At 43.2% G+C, this 10438-nt stretch overlaps 1 long non-coding RNA gene across 1 annotated transcript in view; it reads left to right on the plus strand.

The window, feature by feature from the left end:
* The window catches only part of LOC139262035 (uncharacterized), a 183671-nt gene extending 177059 nt beyond the window's left edge, over positions 1-6612 (plus strand). Inside the window, exon 3 of the long non-coding RNA XR_011592862.1 lies at positions 6597-6612. This is a non-coding gene — a long non-coding RNA (uncharacterized lncRNA). The remainder of the gene's footprint in view (positions 1-6596) is intronic.
* The last annotated feature ends 3826 nt before the right edge of the window (positions 6613-10438 follow it).

The raw sequence follows: 10438 nt of genomic DNA on the forward strand, positions 1-10438 counted from the left end.
CATGAGAGAGACATATGCCAAAGAGCAATTCTGTTGATTGATCGAGCACAAATTTAATTATCAAGAACAGATTACAGAAATTTACCTGATTATGTCGGTATGTCTGTGCTCCTTTAATTCTGCCCTCTTGAGCATCCCTGATTATAATCGCCCAACCATTGGTGGCCGTGCCTTCTGTTGCCTAGGCTCCAAGCTCTGGAACTCCCTGCCTAAACCTCTCTGCCTCTCTATCCTCCTTCAAAAAGCTCATAAAACACACCTCTTTCACCAATCTTTTGGTTACCTGCACTAATTTTCTACTTATGCGGCTCATTGTCAAACTTTTTATCTCCTAATACTCCGGTGAAGCACCTTGGGACATTTCACTGCATTAAAAGCGCTATATAAATATAAGTTGTTGTGGTATGTTGACAAACTGCTCCAGATATCCACAGAGCTAATTTAAACAGAGGATGCCAACAGATCAAACCTCTCCCTTCACCCCATTGCATAAAATTACAATGGACTGAAACCATCCGTTTATTATTATTGTGCTGAAATACAATGGAACAAATCACTTCCTTTCACCCCCACAGAATTCTGATGAACAAAATTATTTCCTTTGCGGGTTCCCTGATTAGATATAATACTTCTATGGAGAAGAGATATATTCAAATTTGGCTTCTCCTTCAAGCTGCTTCAAGTACCTTCAATGCATGTGCTATGCTGTGCAACATCATAATAAAAGTTTGACATGGTAGTTTCTGCTGCTATTGCCTCTCATTTATCTCTGGAACTGAAAATTGGACTGGCTATGTGGGGCCGAAATTGGTGGACTTACCGTCCTCTGCCGCCGAGTTTTCTGGGAGGTTTCCCCACCGAGCAAGTTTGGTGCAGGCCTCCTGCCGCCGGGGAGAGAAGACCGCTGGGGACCGTGCGCTGACGTGCAACGCGCGTAGGAGTCCTCCCGGCTGCCAAGCTGCCAGTTTGGTCCGAGTGGTCCTCCACTGCAGCAGGGGAAAGGACCGCCACGTGGAGGCAGGTCGAACCTCAACGGTACGACCAAGACCGCTGGGGACCGTGCGCTGACGTGCAACGCGCGTAGGAGTCCTCCCGGCTGCCAAGCTGCCAGTTTGGTCCGAGTGGTCCTCCACTGCAGCAGGGGAAAGGACCGCCACGTGGAGGCAGGTCTAACCTCAACGGTACGACCTGCAAAAGAAGGTTAGTTCACTTTTCTTTATTTTTTTTGCAAGCATTCAGGTGGATAGATTTCTAGTGGGTTTTTTTACTTTTTGAAAATTTTAAATTTCATTAGCTCCCCCCTCCCTGGGCCTAACTCAATTCTCGGCGGTACTTTGCCGAGGATTGCATTTGCCACCGAGAGTGGGAGCTACTGCCCGCTGCTGCCCAGATTCAGCGTGTAAGTCCCATTTTTTGCCGCTGGGTGGTCTTTCCAAGATTTTTCCATGAAACTTCTGCCCAAAGTACCGTCAGGATCCCAGCGGTCCTTTGGGCGGTACTTGGGCGGAACTTAGCTTCCACCAATTTCGGGTCCAAGATCTCTTAGATTAGGAATTCAGGCTAATATGATTGCTTCTGAGCCTGAACATTCAGAGTTTTGTTTATGCTTTACAATCCGAAAATTGCTTACATTAAGAATGTCAGCACTGGCACAGTGGTAGCACTCTTGCCTCTGAGTCATAAAGTCATGGATTCAAGCTCCATTCCAGAGACTTGAGCACATAATCTAGGCTGACAATTCAGTGCAGTATTGAGGGAGCGCTGCACTATCAGAGTTGGTGCTCTTTGGATGAGACATAGAAACATAGAAAATAGGTGCAGGAGCAGGCCATTCAGCCCTTCTAGCCTGCACCGCCATTCAATGAGTTCATGGCTGAACATGAAACTTCAGTACCCCCTTCCTGCTTTCTCGCCATAACCCTTGATCCCCCGAGTAGTAAGGACTTCATCTAACTCCCTTTTGAATATATTTAGTGAATTGGCCTCAACTACTTTCTGTGGTAGAGAATTCCACAGGTTCACCACTCTCTGGGTGAAGAAGTTTCTCCTCATCTCGGTCCTAAATGGCTTACCCCTTATCCTCAGACTGTGACCCCTGGTTCTGGACTTCCCCAACATTGGGAACATTCTTTCTGCATCTAACCTGTCTAAACCCGTCAGAATTTTAAACGTTTCTATGAGGTCCCCTCTCATTCTTCTGAACTCCAGTGAATACAAGCCCAATTGATCCAATCTTTCTTGATAGGTCAGTCCCGCCATCCCGGGAATCAGTCTGGTGAACCTTCGCTGCACTCCCTCAATAGCAAGAATGTCCTTCCTCAAGTTAGGAGACCAAAACTGTACACAATACTCCAGGTGTGGCCTCACCAAGGCCCTGTACAACTGTAGCAACACCTCCCTGCCCCTGTATTCAAATCCCCTCGCTAAACCAATGTCCCATCTTCTCTCTCGGGCAGAGGTAATAAATTCGATGGTACAGTACCAATATTTATCTCTCAACCTGCACCACTGAAAATGATTAACCAGTCATTTAACTAATTGCTATTTGTGGAAACGTGCTGTGCACAAATTGTGATGTCCGACATTAAAACTGTGACTACACTTAAGAAGTACTTCATTGGTTGTGAAGCACTTTAGGACATCCTGAGGATGTGCTATATAAATGCAAGCTTGTTCTTTCTTTGCTATTAACTTGGGTTGCATAAAATACTAATGGACTAATGTATAAGATTTGTGAATCAAAAAGTAAAATGTTACCCAAACTTCTAGTTTTTAGTGCTCAGGACATGAAATTTGGCAGTCTGCTGCCAAATATAACCTAGAGATAGCAGGGCATCGTAAGAATCAAATCCATTGTGAGTAAAGTAGAAAGTTAAGCATTTTCTGTTTATATTTTGCACGAATTTCCAACTGTCTTAAAATGGGCTGCGGAATACAGATTAGACCCATTTTAATCCGTGGGTTATGAATCTTCAGGTGCGAGGACAAAAATCACTTGGCAAAAAAACAAAGATGAATCTTAATGTGTGAGGCTAGATAATTAGTGTCAGCAGCATATTGAAACATCAGGGGCATCATAGTCCAGCATTATACTTTCCTCACGTGAAAGCTCCAGCAGAGGCAAATGGATAGTAATCAGGAGAGCTCAAACCTGGCAGATTATTGTTCCCCCCTCCCATCCTTCACCCAGAGGCACTGAAAACAATTATACCTTTTATTAAAGTTAAAACACACCTGCACCCAGTAAGAACACACCCTGATAGTGTAATACAAACAAACATGGTACAACACACAGTCTGGCCTGTCTAAACAGGCCCCTAACGCACGAAGTACCAGTCTAAAACACCCCTGCTTGGATTCAAAATTGTACCACTGGTTCTGTCCAACAGAATGTGCGTACGCTTATGATCCTTGCAAAAACCTCCCCACTAAAACCCCTGAGGCTTGGTTGGGACACACAACACCCTTTCATACAATGCGGTGGTCTTAAAGATGCGTGGGCTGGGATAAATGCTCACCAATTACCCCTCTGGCTTACTCACTGCTTCTTCCGATGAGGTGTATCTTCTGGGTCTTCAAGTCCAGTCTCAAGGTCAGCTTAACAGTCGAAGTAGCAAGGCTCTATCGTGTTTCATCGCTCCATCCTAGACGGAATGCTCAGCCCTTGTGCGTTGCAAGCAGGTGTTGAAGAGCGGGGAGAGAGAGAGATGGCCTCTCTTATACTTGCAAAAATGCTCCTTTTCGTGCCAAAAATCCAACTGTCCTTCCCCTGAGCCTGTCCAACTGACAAGCAAACTCAAGTTTGTGCCTGTTCCTTTGTCAACTGGGCTGTACCTCGATGTGTGGTTCCGATGAGTCTGTGGTCAAATAGCTTTTCTTTGCCTTTGTCTGTGAAACCCCGACCACTTTACTTAATGTCTCACTGATGGGTTCCCATTCCATGACAAAAGGCGCCCATCAACCATGATGTTCCTGCTTTCAGCCATTCTCATTCCCGCCCAGTTGATGTGTATTCAAGTTAAATATGTTTGGACCTGCTCCAGGGCAATGCTGTCTGCTCTCTGCAGCAACAGAAAATGTGTCCAAGCAATGTCCAAAAGTTTAAGTTTTTGCTGTTGATGTTTTCGCTGAATCTTACATATCGGACTGTTCAGTCACCTAAGAACTCACTTTTAGAGTGGAAGCAAGTCTTCCTCGATTTCGAGGGACTGCCTCTGATGATGATGATGATGATGTTGTCGACATGGCTCAGGAAACATAATGGGGCCTAAGTTTCTCTCCGCCCAATTTGGGGCGGATAATTAGTAAAAATTTTGTTCATTACTGCCCCAATCGATGGGGCGTGGAATAGAAGGAAATTGCCCTCTTTTCTTCCTAAAAATCATTGGGGCAGTGTTTGGGGCGGGGAGCAGGGCGGAAGGCAGGCAGTGTCATCAGTGACACTTAAAGGGGAGGGACACTGCGAGGCCTACTTGGTGCTCACTGAGCCACCAGGGAGGGCTTCAGCCGGGCCAGCTGCCGGCACCCAAGAGGAGGTGCTGGGCTGCCCCGGCCGTACCCGTGGCCGCCATTGTCAGACCGATTGCCGAGTCGGCTGACAATTTAAATAAAATGGCGGACAAAGCCCGGCCACTGGCAGCTTCCGACCACGTGAAGCTGTCGGGGGCACTGACAAGCGGTCGTTTGATTTTTTGACCAGGAGGTGCGCACTCTAATGATATCACGACCACTGTTCGCACAGGAGCAGGGCGGTCAGGTTCTGCACCTCAAAAAATCAATGGCCCGATTGCCATTTCCACCCTATTACCGCCTTTGAGGTGGTAACTGTTCTTACAAAAAGGGGCAACTTCAGCCCCAATCACTTTGCCCTCAAGAAAACCGTTTTGTCCCTGATCCTCCCTTCTCCTGCAGAGACCTCTGAAGGTCAACAAAATGAAAAAAATATATGAGACTTTGTTTATTAAGAGTGATTTATTTTCAGTTTCTATTTCACATTCCTCTTAGCTGGTTGGTAGGGACCGGGTACAAGAAACTTGGGTTTATATTGTAAATTTGATGTGTTTATCTCATTAAATCCATCCGTATTTTCCTTTGACAAATGCAGTCATATTATTGAGTTCAATGCTGCAGGTTGGCAAAATAAACCCAGATCTAATACTGAATAATTTTTCATACTGTACAAAATATTCATGAGAAGGAATTATTTCTTTCTTAAATAAACCTAATGTAAGATTGCAGTTGACTTTTCTGTGCCATCAAACATTTATTGGTGGCCTTTGTAGTTTCTTCTTACCAACTTTCTGAGGGGACCTGTGTATCCAGACTGAATTCTAATGATGTACCAGTAGGAGGGTCAAAATCTTACAACTTTAATAATTTACAAAAATGAATGTTGTTAGAAAAGAAGGATTATCAAAAGGACTGCTGGTGATAGCACTGCATTATTACACGAGAGCTAATACTTAAATAAGCTTGTATTTTGAATCATGCTGCATAGAAGGAAGCCATTCTGTACATCGTGCCTGTGGGGCTCTTTGAAAGAGCTATCCAATTAGTCCCACTCTCCTGCTCTCTCTCCATAGCCCTGCAAGATTTTTCTTTTCAAGAATATGCCTTTGTTACCTCGAGACATGACTATTCCAATGAATTTCTGTCTGGCTTCCCATATTCTACCCTCTGTAAGCTTGAGGTCATCCAAAACTCTGCTGCCCATGTCCTAACTTGCACCAAGACTCATTCACCCATCACCCCTGTTCTCGATCCCGGTTAAGCAGCGCCTCGATTTTAAAATTCTCATCTTTGTTTTCAAATGCCTCTATGGGCTTCTTATTACCTATTTGACCAATAATAGCCAGTGGAGTTGTTCACATCAAAAGAGGAAGCATTTGGGAAGTCATGGTTTAGGGGTTAGGCACTGGCCTACTGCTAAAGGACCTGGGGTTCAAATCCACCAGAATAAAATAAAATGCTGTCTTTCTGATGCAAAGGTCCCAATTCCTGATAGTCATGGGCCTACACTATAAAACTTCAGCATGAAAGTGTCAAACTCATTCAAGAGGAACTACAAAATGGGACAATATTATAAAGGAGCAATAAGGATAACCTTTTGAGATTGGAGCTATTGCATGTTCTTTAGGTCGAGTACAGAGAGTTTTACTCTGTATCCAGCTGTGCTTGACCTAACTTGGGAAATGCTGACATTGACTGGCAAAATAGGAAATATCTCATTTCTCAGCACTAACATCCTTCATCTAACATAAAGAATTTATGAAAAAATAGTTCATTGTAAAAAAAATTCTGCAAAGGTGAAGGTAATAAATTTTTAAAGACAGTTTTTTAATCAGTGATTCAAATTAAAATATTGTACTGATTGACAATTCCGTCAATAATGGTGTGGGATAAACAATGGGATCATTTGACCTTCAATGCTTTACATTGTTATATTAAAATAAATTATAAAAATGTATTTTCATTGAAATAGGGTAAACATTGAATAACTAAATTAAAATAAATACATATTTGCCACTGTGGCTACCAGCTACCAGTTGTCACTGTCTGAGACAACCTATTTCTCATTTTATTTTGTATTTCAACAGATCGATGACCAAAGGACCATTTCTTGGACACAGATGGACACATGGTTCAATGATTTTCATTGTGATTTGCTAAAGGATTCATAATGGTAGGACTAATATCTATGTTTAATTATCTGTTGTTTATCATTGGTATTATATATTCCTCTTAAAATAATTGATAGTGCAGATGGTTACAGGAGAGACGTTATCTATTTCCATAATGAACATCGATACCCCTTGGGATGGGTTGAGACAAGGAACTGGTAAACTGAAAGATAATTAGATTTTGTATAGAGATATAAGAAGTTCACATATTGTTTGGAGATGTGCATAGTCATGTACAAATGCTGTAGGTGGGATGAAACACCTATTGAACTAGAATGAAATAGGAAAGCAAATGAAATGAATCGGTGAATTGCTTGGAAGGAATTGAATAAGGTAGCTAATAGGATGGACTAGGAATGGTAAGCAAACATGAATGGAATAGAATTATTAGACTGTTCATGTTTCATTGTCTGCAGAATGGTAACCTGCCCAGCACCAATACAGGAAGGGGTGAGAACCTATAATGGCCCATTGATTGATAACTCAGAAATAATATAAATAGTTATCTTCCTTCATAACAAAGCATTACTATCAATGTATAATTTATGCAATATAATTAGTCTATTTATCTACCAGCAGAGATGCTCCAGTACTCAGTATATAGCACACTGTGCAATTTGTTGGGGAATTATGATTATGGTTGTTTCATCATAGCAGTGATTTTTGTGATACAATATCTATACATTCTTAGTACAAGATAATATTAGCGGTTTATGTTGAATGTGGAGTTTGTCTTCAATGAAACTAACAATAAGCAAATTGAAAATGTAAATCTGTCTTAAGAGGGTTTATTAGAAGTACCTGAGATAGCAGCTGGCTCAGGGTTTCCATTTCAAATCTTTTAAATATTTGCAATTCTGGACCTGGTGTTTAGCTGACTTTTGTTTACAGTCACTGTGCTTGCCCTTTACAGCTACTTCTAACAGTGATAACCTTTTTAAATATAGCATGTCTATTAATGGGAAGATGTTTGGCATCAATTTCAGTTTTATTGATCTCCAAAGACTTCATATAGTTTATAACCGGAAGCTTTGTGTAGTACCAGTTTTTCCCCACCAGATGTGACTAGAGTACTTTGTAAGTAATCTACGATAGACTTTATAGCATCCACCAGAGACCTCTAGAGACAGTAAAAAAGAACAATGTTACATTGTTATCAGGCAGTAAGATTCCCTCATTCAATTTTCATCAACCACTGAGGTCCCAGTGAAGATGTCACTTTGTAAATGGGATTTTGACGGTCTTTGAGCTTCAATAATAACATTCACTGAAATCTTTCCAGAAATAATGGCCAGCACATCCCCAACCACATTGTTTTACTAACGTTTAGGTCAGTGTAGATGTTGATTTAAGCAGGCAATACCCACCAACTGTGCCAAGGGAAAGAAGACAGAGAATTGGATCTTATATGAACAGGCATCGACATTAAGGGACAATAAGTTGATCTTATTGTAAGATATTGAACCTGGTTTGGAAAATAGATATGATATCTGTCGAAAAGACACCCCGATCTTTGTAAAATAATAAATATACTGTCCATGCCAGCGTATCTAAGTAGTTCAGCAAAGAGATTTGTCAACAATGACTGCATCATTATATCATGATACCAGGTCTGGGCCCTGACTCCATTAGGTGTGTCGAGGAGGCTTAAGCACGTGGGGCGATACCGTCCGAACTGACCCCCGTCCGGACGGAATTCCTCATCGGTGCCAAGCCCCAAAACCTCCCTCGGGAGCTGGCACTTCACAACTTGAGCCTCCTCTGGGAAATCCCCTCCGTGCCTTTCAGTTCTGCACATAGGGGACTCCTGTACAGGCTGCTCTTGCACACTCTCCACTTTGCCATCCTCGTCTACCGTCCGGACACGCCATGGCGCACCATCTTGCCGTCCGGAGGAGGCGAGGGTCCCCAATGGAGTACTCTCTACGCCGGAGTCCTCCCTTTATTTATTGGAAACTTGGCCTGGAGGATGTTGCACGGAGCAGTCCCGTGTAATAGGTTTCTAAGTCGGTTCACGGACTCCCAGGCCGCCTGCAATTTCTGCGGTCTGGAAGAGTCTGTGTTCCATGTTTATGTGGAGTGCGTGAGGTTGCAGCCTCTGTTCCAATATTTGAAGGGGCTGCTCCTCAAATTCTGGTTGCACTTCAGTCCCATGCTCCTTGTTGTGTATGGAGAAAGAGTCAGACTGAACACTGTGAGCTCAATGTAAAGTGTGACCTTAGTCTTTTATTGCAGGTCTCCAGAGTGCCTCCCCAACCTGCGAAGCCTCCTTAAATACCTGTGCTCCCAAGAGATTATGGGATCCCTTGGGACTCCAGAGGATGAGCCCTCGGGTGGCTGTACAGAGTAAATACAAGTATATATATATAACACACCTGGTCTTTGGGCTTCCTATGCGAAGGGGAGCAGCCAGGTCGGAAGGCCTCCTTGTAGGACTGCTCCTGGGCATGGCCAAGGTGTCCATTAACCGGTCCAGGCAACGGGTGGTCGAGGGAGTCGTTCAACCCAACTGCCTGCCTCTCTTCCGCGGTTATGTTCAAGCCAGGGTGTCCCTGGAGAAGGAGCACGCGGTATCCACCAGTACTTTCACGGCCTTCCACGACAGGTGGGCACCGGAGGGACTGAAGTGCATCATCACCCCCGGCAACTAAATTTTAATTTGATTTGTTTAATGTCTAAAGTTTAATTTGTTTATTTGTCATTTTTAGTGCCTCCTTTTAAAGGGGGCATGATTTATACTTTTAATAAAAATAGTTGTAGGGGCTTATATGGTCTGTACAAGATGTTGCCCAAAACTGAGAAACATGGTGAAAATTCACGGCTTTTTACAGCCTTGCACCTGCTCCTGGCAGTAATGATTGATAGCTTATATTATGAAGATGTATTATTTAAAGGAATAATTAATCAGATCAATGCTAATCTTGCGTGTCCTCTTCTGGAAGTGTGAACCAACAAGTGATTGGACAACTGGACATATATCCTCCCCTTTATTTGTCATGTAAAACAATACATGAGTTAGGAATCATGTCTAATGAGTTACCCAACAGATTTGTCATAGACTGCCACTCACCAACTCTATAAAAGATATTCCCCACTCATAAATCATGACCACACCCTTAATTATTTATAGTCTCTTCTGCAGTTTGTTTTCACTGCTGTCCTCACAGTGGAGCTAGTGTGAAAGTAGACCACTTCGACAATGGAAGAAATGGTATCTCTATCAAGGAGTTGCTGGGATGGAGGTAGAAAAGCATAGAACACAAGAATACAAGAAATAGGAACAGGAGCAGGCCATACGGCCCCTCAAGCCTGCTCTGCCATTTAATAAGATCATGGCTCATCTGATCATGGACTCAGCTCCACTTCCCCGCCCGCTCCCCATATCCCCTTATCCCCTTATCGTTTAAGAAACTGTCTATTTCTGTCTTAAATTTATTCAATGTCCCAGCTTTCTCAGCTCTCTGAGGCAGCAGATTCCACAGATTTACAACCCTCTGAGAGAAGAAATTTCTCCTCATCTCTGTTTTAAATGGGCGGCCCCTTATTCTAAGATCATGCCCTCTAGTTCTAGTCTCCCCCATCAGTGGAAACATCCTCTCTGCATTCACCTTGTCAAGCCCCCTCATAATCTTATACGTTTCGGTAAGATCTCCTCTCATTCTTCTGAATTCCAATGAGTAGAGGCCCAACCTACTCAACCTTTCCTCATAAGTCAACCCCCTCACCCCCGGAATCAACCCAGTGAACCTTCTCTGAAA

This window comes from Pristiophorus japonicus, chromosome 4 (assembly GCF_044704955.1).
Source record: "Pristiophorus japonicus isolate sPriJap1 chromosome 4, sPriJap1.hap1, whole genome shotgun sequence".
Classification (NCBI taxonomy): domain Eukaryota; kingdom Metazoa; phylum Chordata; class Chondrichthyes; family Pristiophoridae; genus Pristiophorus; species Pristiophorus japonicus.